Source organism: Dromaius novaehollandiae, chromosome W (genome assembly GCF_036370855.1).
Source record: "Dromaius novaehollandiae isolate bDroNov1 chromosome W, bDroNov1.hap1, whole genome shotgun sequence".
In the NCBI taxonomy this organism is placed as follows: Eukaryota; Metazoa; Chordata; class Aves; order Casuariiformes; family Dromaiidae; genus Dromaius; species Dromaius novaehollandiae.
In genome coordinates, this window is record NC_088130.1 from 70,961,791 (window position 1) to 70,974,609 (window position 12,819).

At 50.1% G+C, this 12,819-nt stretch overlaps 1 protein-coding gene across 3 annotated transcripts in view; it reads left to right on the forward strand.

Annotated features, from left to right (window-relative positions):
* The window catches only part of LOC135324208 (one cut domain family member 2-like), a 35,737-nt gene that overhangs the window by 12,875 nt on the left and 10,043 nt on the right, over positions 1–12,819 (forward strand). The gene's annotated exons all lie outside the window — the stretch shown is intronic.

Consider the following 12,819-nt stretch of genomic DNA (forward strand, 5'->3'; position numbering starts at 1 on the left):
GTTCATTCTGCAGCCCACAGAACTGCTTGCTTGTAAAGAGGGGGGAATAATTAGCGTCAGAGGATGCCCTCTGCCTAGGCCACAGAAAAAGAAACTCTGGGGTTGCTCTGCAGAAACTGCTTCACTCTATGGTTAAAGCTTGCAACCACTTGGTGACAAGGAGTACATTTAAACCATATTGTATGCTTACCAAGCCTCCACTCATTCTTGCCCTAGAGTGCAATAAATTGGCCCTACCCCATCTATTATTTATTATTCTGTATTAATGATGGATGTATATTACAATAGTACTTAGAAGCCCCTGTCAGAGATGCCACATTGAGATAGGTGTAGCAGTATCACACAGGAGGAAGCGGTCCCTGCCCCACAGAATTTACGGCCCAATTTCAACCATCCAGCAGATTTACAAGAGATTGGACACAAGTAGCTCAAGACCTGCTTCATGCCAGAAAGAAGTTTAAAAGAACAAAGCCTCAAAATCCATTCATCTTTCCTTCTCAAATAGCTGAAGGATGCAAGTACTCGATGTGGAAAGGGGTCCTCTCCATAGCAGAATGAAGAAAGAGAAAATTTAGGTTGAGTACCAAGAAAAACAATTCCCGCCTGGAAATATTTAGGTTGTGGCATTGTTTATCAGGGCTTTGTATCCTGAAACAAGAATCACTGTATGGTGAACATCCTGCATTTACTGCAGGGCTTGTCGGGGTGAGTGAAGAGATCTTTTCCACTAGCACTTGAACCTGCTGAAAGAGCGGAATTAACACTTTGTACTACACTTTTCATTTGTGTGCATATTCTATTTTTCTAGATAAATGCCTTCAGAGGGCATTCATAGGGATTAAAAAAATCAAGAGGGCTTAGTGCGTGTGCGTAGCAGATGGAAATAAGCAGACAAATGTGCACTGGCTGCACACCCTAACAATGTGATTATTTGCATCTTCATTCAAATTGTTTCTGTTACATAATGATTTTGTACACAGTGGAGTACTTAACCTAATTTGTATTGATCTGAATTGCTTTCATTTGTGCATACTTAATTCAGAGAGGTAATCAAATTGATTTTTGAGGCCTAGTTTTTAAGAGATTGTAGTAGCACAGATATACAAGAGGTTGCTTTAAGTGAATCATATCAAAAGAAAACATTTTAAACCTCTGGAAAACATTTTGATGGTCATTTCATTGTGTTCAATATTACTAGCATAATTAAATTTCTTTCACATTGAGTTCTCTCTGAAATCAAATTGAGAAACATTTTTTAGTTCCATCAGACAGATAACTTGGTTTAGTTGACTTTGTACTACACCCCTATGAAACAGCATATAGGAGATCAATATTCATGGCTTATCCTTACAAAAAATAGAGAGGAATGACTTACTGTTGGAGTAAAAGAATATTGTTTTCTATTTGACTCCATCTTAGCATTTACTTCTTTGTTTCATAGTTTCAAAGCCACTTTTGCTGTTATAGTAAGAACATCATAAAAACTGTGATCACCTGAGGTCACCAGCAGAAAGGGGAGGAGGAGTTAACCCGAGAAACTGCACGGAATCGAACTGGGAGGTGATGGAGACGAAGGGAGCCTCTTTCCAGTGAAAGCAGACCATAACGTTTGCCCTTGCAAAATTTTAGACTGCTAAGCAGTCCTCCAAGGTATCTGGTTGAAACCTCCTTGCTTAATTTGTTTAAAATTAGAGAGAGCTGAGGAGGGAGATGTAGTGATGTCAGACGTGTACTGGAGTTTTGTATGTGCGAGAAGCAGGACTAGCACTGTGTTTGTGTTTCCTAGGACAGAAAGTCACTCGAGCTGTTTCCTTAAGATGTTGCCAGTATCCAAAGCAAGCTGGTATCAGGCTCTCATAACAAAAAGGAGATGGGTTTGTAGCCTCAGCGGGTCCCTCTGTGCCTGTCTTCTACAGTTTGGTGATTTTAAAGCTGTGGTTGCCAAAGTAAATCTTCACATAAGTATTTCTTGCTGTTTCTGGCCAGCTCCAGAACTTCTGCAGCTTCACTTCTGGGACTTTCCAAAGCGCTGACTGCTGTAATACTATTTCGGTGGGACTTGGCTGAATACGGCTGTCGGTCACGGTGATGAGCTCCATATCAATCCCTTTTTGCCAACATCTGGCAAAAGCAGGTCCTATAAAAAAGAGTAGCCTTTCTGTGTATGCATAAGCAGCTAATAGAAACTATTATGGGAGAGCGCACAACAACACGCAGCGTTGTTGGTGGGTGACTAAGCACTGGAACAGGTTGTCCGGAGAGCTTGTGGCACCTCCGTCCTTGGAGATATTCAAAAGCCACCTGGGCACGGCCCAGAGCAACCTGCTCTGGCTGGCCATGCTGAAGCAGGGCGTTGGACTAGACGATCTCCAGAGGGCCCTTCCAACCCCAACCGTTCTATGACTGTGGGTTTCACAAGGCTGGTGCCACGTGCTACGAGTGGATTCCTCTGAGCTGCGTATTATTTCAGCCGTTAGCAATGGGGCCAGCTGGACATTTTTCAGTTGAGAAAAGTTTCATTAAGAAAAGGCCAAAATGTCTAATCGAAAATGTTGCACTTCAGCCAGCTTTCACCAGACCCATGGAGGACTTGCCCTAGAGCGGGGGTCCCATCCTCCCGGTGCTCGAACAAAGCCGCTCTCGCAGGTGACGCGCCGCTCCGGAGCTGGGGGCGGAGGGTCCCCAGAGCGAGGGTTTACCCCCAGCGCGTGGGGCTGCTGGTGCCAGGCACGGCGGTGCCGGGCTGCTCTCCCGGCCCAGGAGCACGGCCGCTCGTGGAGATGAACGCTGCTGCTGCGGAAGGGCGGCGGGGGAGGTTCCCACGGACGTAAATCTCTCTTTTCCAACAGCTTCACCCAGCAGCATTAATGGTGCAATAGGATCTGCTACCATTTGCTAATAGTTGCCATATATTCATTTTTAATGACTAGAGTTAAATTTCACAGTACTTTAATCTTTATAAACTGAAGTTTTAAAGATAGTACTTATCAACTGAAATGCTTCTAAGTATTTGTCAGGATTTATAGCTATTTGTAACGCGTGGGCTGGCTAAATTTCTGTCTTTTGAGGAATAAAATGGAAAATAAGAGTTATTGTTGCTGAAAATAACACTGCTGTTGCAGACAAATGGACTATTGGTAGAAACATTCAGTTTAATGATACTCAGTGACAAAAAAATTAAGCTTCAATTAGAAGTGTGTGAAGTAAACCAAAACCCAGACAGGTTTGCTGAATTAAAATTGAAAAAATCATCAGCTTCGTGCAGGTGTTTTTCAAGCCGATGGGGCTGCACGTGTTGGAATTCACGCCGTGTAAATTAGTCACTGGACTTCCCGTTCGTGCTGGGCTTTGTAATTGCTTCCCAAGTGGTATCGTATGATTCTCTTTGTACAAGGAAATCACCAAACTCTTCTGGTGAGAGCTTCGGCCTCTGTAAATGCTCAGTGCCGGCACAGGGGGCCAGGTCCTGCCTGGAAAGCCTTCCCAGCGCTGCTGCCGTGCGGGAGGAAGAGGAGCCCCAGCTCCAACACGTTTGCCTTTCTTGCTTTCTGATGCTTTCAGCAAAATGGTGGGAGGGGTTATATTACTTTGAAAAGTATTATGGTATATTGCGGTTCTCTTTACCCGGTATTAGTGATTGTTGCAAAGGATTTTTAACTGACATTTGCCTGAATGCTAAGTTTTGTCCCCATTTCCAGCAAGTGGAAACGGGAGGGTGTTTGGCAGTGACACGGTTCTGTGAACCCCTCCCACTCTGTGCACCAGCCACGGGGAGTCTGCCAAAATGCCAGTTATGCTGCTGGTGAGCTTTGACCGGACACAACAGTCTCACAAAACCTTTCTTTTCTTTTACTGCAAAAATAACCTCCTAGAGCCATTTTTTTGCTGAGAAAAACATGCAGTGAAGAACTTCAAAGATGTTGCAAGTTCTCATTATTGATTATAGCTTCAGCATAACCCCAAACGCAAATTCAGTTGTTGGGATATTATTGCAAAGGGAACGTCAACAAACCTGTTGCTTCTCCAGCTGATGAACAGAACATTAATAAAATCTTCATTGTGCATCCAGTTCAGATGACAGCTCCTGAGTATATCCTGCGATCCAGGACTGGATTTTCCTTCCCCGGCTGATAAGCAGCGTTTTATTTGGCCGCTGTATTTCATGAGTGCTGAATACTCACAAAAGGATGCAGCTGGGATGAAACTATTTAAGAGCTGTTGTAGCTATTAGCAGGGAGAGACAACTGCCTGCTTCTGCTCTCATTTTCTCCGGGATCTAGCAAAATATTCCAGCACACACTTCACCTCAGGCTTGCGAGCACCCTGGTTAAAGCCAGTGAAGCATCTCGCATTTTGAAGCTGAACTCATGCTTAAACATTTTGCTGGATCAGGACATAACCGCCTAGTAACCCCAGTCTTTCTTACAGTTACTGCTGGTTTTCAGTGTTAGTCCTGGGTTTTAGTAGAGCTACACCTGCAAAAAAGCTGGAGTAAGTAAGAAACCGCCAGAGTTCATTCTAAAATTTAATCTCTGTAATTCAGATCACTGAATCTGAATATTTACCTTCCTGGAGAGAGGTCTACTTTAATGATGGGAACTGCAGAGATCTGGGGGCTCACTGCATTCATCCCCACCTCACCTGAGTAACCTCCTGCCTCGGCATGCCTACGCCGAATGCTATTTCTTGAATTTCTCAGTAATACCTAACTCTGTAAACACAACCACCTCATCATTTCTAAAGCAACTTTTTTTTTAACATTCCCTTAGTTTTAGCTGCAGGACAAAACTATCCTTATTTAAGAGAGGCTGTACCTCCTTTAGGGACATAACACAAAGAGCCTGATTCAGCAGAGTGATGTCATGTTTCTGAACCACTGTTAATGCATTTTACATCGGTAGCTTTCCATGTAAGTAAAAATAAGGTAAAGCAGTACTGAATTTGTTTCTGAACTTTATCTGCATTCTTTCTACGCAAAGCATCCTTAGTCCAGGGTAGCAAAAAAGGGATGAATCTTTTTTTTTTCCCCCACTGTTACAGCCTTCAATTATTATTAATTATCTATTTTCTTCCATAGAATATATTTAGGACTAACGGCAGTTAATATAATCAAGTTGTTCTTAAAATCAAGATGGCTGCTTCCCTTCCTTCTACCATTAAAATGTCTCTCATTCCATAGGCAGGTTTCCTGGATGATAAATTTATTTTATTAGAGTGCTCACTCCATTTTTCTTTTCGGATAAATGCATGTCAAGGAAAAACATTTGCCTTTATGGTTCCTTTTCAAGAGCAAACTTAACAGTTCAAGGAAAGTATTTACTGAATGCATTGAAAAGCACATACCTTTGCATTATTTATTATAAGATACCAATAACTGCAATACGCAGAGTATCTCTGGACATAAATTAGTGATGTTAGGAAATACTAGAATCTTCCCAGTGTCCCGGAAACTATTAGAAACTGCAGCAAAAATGCAGGAGCTCATCACATCCCCAGTCTTTGGCACACCGTGACACTGGACTGGAGACAAAAAGACTAAGTAAACCACTGAAGGGAGAAATCCAGTCTAACTGCACTGAAATTTGCTCTTTCGTCGCAGACATGCGATAAGCCGTTATCTGTGGGTGGTGGGTCGGGTAGCTCAGAGGCGCAGGGAGGGCTTCAGGGAACGAGGGAGGCAGCGGGAGCAAGGGAGGGAAGAGCGGATCTGCAGAGAGGTGCGGAGCAGAAGCAGCGACTGCGCAAGGGTACGGCGTGGGGGGGGCTGCTCCGGGAGACAGCCTCGGGCCGGCTGGGGGGCCAGGCAGGGAGGAAAGCGCGGCCGGGGAGCGAGCCGGGCACAGCTGGAGCAGGGTGTCCCCACGCAGACAGCAGCACCGCAGCGGCTGGGGGAAGCCTCACTGCCTAGCTGGACGGTCTTGTGATGGGAGGTGGGAAAGGGAACGGAAAGCACGCGGTGCTCCTTCCCCCGCAAGAAACACACAGAACTCTCCCTCTTCAACGCTGCTGAGAGCTCTGTCACTCTGAGACGTTTGCTGGATGGTATAGCGGCAGTACAAGCCTTATTTAGGAAAATTACATTTCCGGTTGTCTCTCCCTCACTCGTCAAAGTTAATGTAAAACAGCCTCAGTTTTAAGCAGTATCTTCAGGGATTTCTGATTTGATCCCTGACTGAAATTCAGGTACGTCAGGAAGGGTTCAGACCTGCTTATTTCCATAGAACTGCATCATTTTACCTTAATTTTGGAGCCGGCCTATCTCTGGCAGGGATCTTGCCCTCGCTCCTTTCCTGACAATTGCTGGAAAAGAACAGTTGTAATAACAATAATGAATTGTTCTGCATACGCTGGGTACGGTTCTCTGATCCACACCGCTTTCAATCAGGAATAGCTGCACTGGTGATGCCAGTGTGAGACCAAGAGAGGGATCAGGCTTGTTACAGTGGCAAAGTCACTCACAAGAAAAGTAAAATTAAAAAAAATGTAATTCCAGGAAATGTTTGGGCTAGATTTTGCATGAGAAGTGCTACCCAGAATAAAGCCACAAGTCAGTCTTGCACATGATCATTCAAGCAGGATGTTGCACAATATCCAGAAAGTTCAGAACTGTCTGAACACGGAGGAGAGGATTTGGTGAGAAAAGGAGGAGATGGGATGAGCAGGTGCTTGCTTCCAGCCTTGCAAAGGCAAAGATACCCGGAATAACCTGTTACAGCAGCTAATGAACCTCATGGAAAGATATTCCTAGCATCCAACTACGAATCTGTGTACTACAAATTAAACTAATTATTTGTTGTCTTTCTTGTGGTAGGCATAGAGAATAATGAAGCGTCATCCTCTTTAAAACAATCTTGCACATAATCCCTCCTGTCAGTCTTTGCTTTTGCTGTCTGGGATACACAAACCCAGCCCTCCCAGTCTTTCCTCGTTTCTCAGCTTCCTATCTTTCTCGTTGACCTCCCCGAGGCTGGTACAGTAGGAGTCCTCTTGCCTAAGTCTAGCTCTCTGCGGGTGTTTACATCTAAGCTAATTGTGTAGGCTGTTTTTATGGTCAACAGACTGAAATCAATACAGTCGTGTGCAATTCAGCTCGTCTCAGACTTGGCTTGAGTCACATCCTAGCACTGCCTGTTTCTGTTCATCGGCCATCCCGACAGATAACGCGGGTGGAGATGTCTCTATTCCAGATGTCTAAAGTCAGGCAAGAGGAATCGTCCTTCTGGTATCCAAAACTGCACATATCAATGCAACAGAGACCTCGCCGATGCCGGCTGGAGGAAAAATAACATTACTTCCTTTGTCTTCTGTGCAGCAGCTGTTGGAATGCATCCCACAATGAGACTTGCCGTTCTCTTTCACTTCACTGCAAAACCCAGACTCAGTTTGTGATGAACTATAGTTCCAGATCATCCTATGCTCTGCTACTGTCCAAATTGATTTTTCTCCATTTTGAATCTGTGTATTCGATTTTTCTTCTTCTCTGTGTTTTTGCACCCATCTGCAATAGCTCCTGTCTTGCTCATTTTGGAGCATTTCTCCAGCCTACCCAGATCATTTTGAATATATACATATATATATATAAAAAAAAGTAATATAGTATATATTATATATTATATATGCCCTCACTTTTCAAGGAAGAAAAACAGAAATTGCCAAATGTGTTATGAAGTTGGCCTCTCCATCTCCCCCACTCCGAGCCCCAGTCCCAAGCAGGGCCCCGGGGCGCCCTGGGGAGCCGAGGACACTTGCAAGGGGCCGCGCTGTAAACGCGCTCCTGGGGCACACTGCGCTGATAGAAAGGCAGTGGTGTTTTCACATCTCAGTTCTAAAAGGGTCCTCGTTTTGCGTTTTAGCCAATCTGGTAGTATTTTCAAGTGTCCTGATTCTGACCTTCCTTTTAGAGACAACTCCCCTGCAGCCACTTGAATTTCACGGGTGAAAACTGGTGAAAGAGAGGACTCAGGTTCAGCCAAGCCAACAAAATATTGCCGTTCCCCGCACAAAACCTGTGAAATATTTTCACATGCACTAGCATAAGCTGATCAATATCCAGCTGGGTCAGGTTCACCCGGCTGTCATACCCAGGCATAGGTAGATGGAGATTTTAACTACCGACCTTTCTAGAGTCTGAACTTTACTTTTTGGCCCAGGTTCTAATCTCAGATTTTAGAGCTGCAGAGGTTTTAATATGGCTGCTTGAAAATCTGGCCACTTATCAATTCACTCTACTCATTTCGTCCCAGCACATTACCTAATCATGTCAACATATGGATTTTTTTATCTTACTGCCTTGTGTAGACAGCCTTATCAGTCTATTTTTAAGCCTGGATATGCTTTGGTGGTGGTATTGGTTTCAGCACTTGATGTTCTCTTTGCGCTAATAAATACAGATCAGCTCTTAACGCTGACATTGTTTTAAGCTCCATCAGCGCGGTTTGACATCGGCGCTGCCGAGGCGGGCTGCCCTCGCTGCCGGGAGGCTGGCGGGGAGCGACGAAGGGCCTCTGGCCGGCTTTGCCTTGCGAGACGTCCCGGGGACGCGTTAGGCGTTTACTCGCCCGCGTCAAGGGGTCCCCGGCGCTGGGCCGTGCAGCGCACACCGGGCGCTGATGCCGGGCTGCCGGAGCGGCTGGATTTTGCAGCCTCGAGCCCGCACAGCCGTGGCTTGCTCCGCAGCTCGCCGGGGTGGAGCGAGAGCGGGGAGCGGGGTTTGCCGACCCTCGGTCCCCAGGGAGCAGGAGGTGAGGCGAGAGGGAGCTCTGCAGAGATTGCTTCGCAGCTGGGGAAAAACATGGGGCTGTTTTGAAAGACATTTGCAACGTGGGGTGTCTTCGACTATTTTCTCCTCCTGGAAGCAGCTTCAAAGTCCATGCTGTAAGCACAAATGTAGATAACTTGGAATATATCTCAGATTGCTGGGCGTCTCAGCTGGCTTTATGCCTTGGGGCAGCCCCTGCAAAGCCCCGAAGGCTGCTTCGGCCGCGCACGGCCGGAGAGGCACCCGCAGGCGCGAGGCCGGAGCAGGCAGAAGGCAGCAGTGCCGGGGGGGGCAGCGCGCGGGAAGCGACACCAGAGCTAAACCCAGGGAGGCAGGAGAAAGCATGCGAGGGGCCGACGCCTGACCGGCCGCGCCGGAAGCCTGAACGCTGCCGTTTTATGGAAATAGGTTCTTGCAGCCACTGATGACAAACATTTCAAAGGGTTGTTGGTCATTATGTTTCAGAAAAGCTGCGCGTTTGCAGGTGACTTCCATTAGGAAGTGTTGCCTGACTCCTGGGCTGATACGGAGCAACTTGTGCAAAGCATCATGAACGTATAATGTAACGCCTGGTTTCACCAACGGCAGCCAGGTTTGCTCATGAAGAATGCAAGAATAAGTACTTGAGCACGTGCTCGGCAGCAGGGACGAGGCCGGTCCCGCTGCGGGGAGGCAGAGCTGCGCGGGGTCGGCGGGGGGGGCCTCAGCCGGTGCCCGGCCTCCGTGGCGTTCCCTGGGGGGCCGCTGCCCCCCCGAGCCGAGAGGGGAGCGTGGCGGGCGGGGAGCCGACTGCGGCCTGGTGCAGCCTCAGCCTGAAGAGCGGAGATGGTACAAGTTCATCTCAGAAAGGCGGGATTTCACTGCTTTCCGTTTTTTTCCATAGCTGTGACAGAGCACGTGAAAACGCAGACTGCCCGAGGACTGTGCAGCTCGGGACACGCTGAGCGCTCTGGCGGTTTTCGCGCGGGCCAGGGAGGAGCGGTCCCGCAGCGGAGCGCCGGGTTTGCCTCCGGCCGGCTGCGCGAGGGGCAGCACCGCTGCCCTGCTTGGAAGGCAGCTCCCGCTCCACCTCGGCAGGGAAAAGGGCTAAAGGGAAGAGATCGTCCCGTCCCCCGCTGCAAGGAAACCACGTCCGCGCCGTGCAGACGCGGGTGCTGTCTGTCAGACCAAAGGCACAGGCTCTGCTCTGACATTTGTCTCGTAACAGAGGTCTGCAACGGGCCCCGTCGCTTCGCCCCCGACCCTGAGCGACAACCCGAAGCCAGCGGCTGTGAAGGTGGCCGTGCCCCGGGGAGCTGTGTCGCGCTCCGGGCTCGCCTGCGCTTTCCCCCGCCCCAGAGCCCCCTCCCCGGCAGACCGACGCAGCCGGCGTCGCGTCCAGCCTCCGCGCCCCTCGCCTGGGGCGGGCAGCACCGTCCCTGCTCTCCGCGGGGACGCGGCAATCGCTGCAGCTCCCGCGCGCCGGGTTTCTGACCCCCAACATCCCACTCTGGGCTCTTGTGAGCCTCGTAACGGCTGGTGCTGACGGGAACGCTGGGAACGGCATTTCCGTCGGTGGTGACAGCGGTGGTAGTGGCAGCTGGTGTTGCTGCCTGTGGAGGTACTGGCAGGAGCCACACGCTGGCCCACAAGATCGATGGTTTGTCCCATACGAACCTTCCCTTCCTTCTGCTTTGGGGCTTTTTCTTCTATGGAGGGGGGGTGTCAATTAGCAACAGGGCAGAATCAAGCTCCTTCAAAGTTTTTAGCAAAAAGCTACAGAAGAACAAACTTTCCAACATTTCAGACTAACTAAGAATTGAAAGCGCGTCAGCAGTCGGGAAGCCTCAAGCCCGTATGCTCCACAGCCTTGAGGAGCGGTAGCCAAAGTTCGAGCTGCACTCGATAGTCCAAGTTGCAGTTCAAGAGCATCTCCGGCGACGCTGAGCCTCAAGCGTGCGGCACGCGCCCTTTGCCCAGGCAGCAGCGGTGCGGGTGGCCCTCGCTGTTGCAGCCGGCGGGACCGTGGGCCTTTCCCGCGCCATCACGGCGCTGCCCTCACGCGCTGCCCCAGCACCGCCTCCGCCCTGCCTCAACCTCCACTTAGTCGCCTCTGCCCCTGCGCTGGGATCTTCCCCGCCGCTGCTTTGGCAGCTCCGTCTCCGCGGGAACAGGGAGGTCGGGGAGGACCGGAGCCGGGGGGCAACCGCAGGGCTCGGCGGAGCTGCCCGTGGCGGGGCCCGGCCTCCGCTTTGGTGGCGGATCCGTGCGGGAGACGAGCAGCGCCGGCGCGGGAAGCGCGGCAGGTAGAGCCCCTGGCTGCCGGCTCGCGTCGCCGGGGCGGGTCGGAGCGGCGTGCCCCTGCCCGGCTGCAGCGCTGCCCGAGCCCCGGCGGCACCGACCGGGCTACGCTCTGGCCTGGATCACTTCAGTGGGGGCGAAAGTCTTTGCTTGGCCTCAGCGTTGCGATGAAACCCCTGCGAAAGGACAGCCGCACCCCGGCAGAGCTGCACCGGACCGACGTGGAGCGCGCTGCCGACACCAGTCGAATTGCGTAATCTTCTCCTTTTCTCGTTTCTGAGGCCTAATTACTCCATACAAGTCACGTTTGGAAGCTAGCTTAATCCACATAAACCTGGACTAATTCACCATTAAAGACAGAGAGAGCTGTTGCCGGTTACAGCACTTTTCAGATTAGCGAACAAAGTAGTAAACAGAGACTGTGTCGTAAAATACAGTCTGCCGCAAGAGGCCTTGGATTTCGGCCGACAGTGCCAGCGTGCCAGGGTGCTCCAGCAGCTTAATTTCAGGCCCCCGCTGTTGCAGTAGTGGGGAGAAACAACAACTAAATTGCTAAAAAAATCTAAAAAGTGTTCGCAGAGGTCTGGGAACACCGGCGCGCTCGGCCAGCGGCGAGGAGCCGCGCGTGGGAGCGGGACGGCCGCGGGAGGCAGCGTCGGCACCAATTCCCCGGGGAATTCCTTGCAAGGAATTGCGTGCGTTTGCTGGCGGAGGAGAATGGGGACCCGTTCACTGCTCATTTCAGACGGATACCGGGAAAGCTTACTGCCGAGCCGCGGAGGGAGGATGCTTTTGTCTTGCAAATTGTTTAGCGGGGGCGTCGCATTCGCGCTCGTTCAGCTGCTCGCTGCCCTGTACTTGCCCCGCGGGGCTGCAGCTCCTGCCCTCGGCCTTGTGCCCGTGGCCGTCCCTCCAGCACCTGCTTGAAACGGCAGCGCAGAGAAGGGACGGTCTGTCCCGAAATATGGACAGAATATTTATTCTAAATGCATGAAACATCAGTTTCCACCTGTAGTTCCTCAATGCGTGCGTCTTCTATATAAATTACGCAGATGGTGTAGTTTGCATTATGGATCAGCGGCCTGCACAGTGTCATTAAAAAATAGTGATCTGGAGTTGTTGTTTGTTATGGCTTATGAGAAGCATCTGCAAAGAATTAATCTTTTTGTTAACTATTAGAAAAAAAAAAAGTGCCTTTTGCATTTTCTGTCCTAGACTGAAATCAGCTAAGCTGAATTTTTAGTCCTGATGTTACTGTGAGGGAAGAGCCGTGTGTTTCTCAGATGGGGCTTTGTAAAAGGCGTGGGGAAAAAAAAATCTCAAACTTCTGCGCTGCCCAGAAGCGGCAAGTGGAAGCGAGTGCTGCACCTGGGATGGCGGCGCACAGAGGAGGAGGGCGCAGAGGGCGAGTGTGCCACATGGCTATAGATTACGCACCCAAACGCCTGAAAATTAAGTGCCGATCCAAAACCGTTAGTCATTTCTGAAAATTCGTGTGTTTTATATGCAAACACAAACGCCCCGTGTGTATAATTCTCCTCGGAGGGCTCCAGCGGGGCCCGTTCCCACCACGCGCGTCGCAGCCGCTGGCGGTTCAGCTGCAGCGGCCACGCAAGCCGCTCGCGATTTTGGGCGCTGAGCCTTAGCCAGCGGCTCTCTGCGCCGCTGCAGCACACGGGGACGCGTAACGCATGTCCGAGCGCGCGGCTCGACCCGTGTTGCCTGCGCGCGACCCGCTCGGCCCAGCGGCAGCCGGGCACGTGCTGACCTGCTCTTTCTCT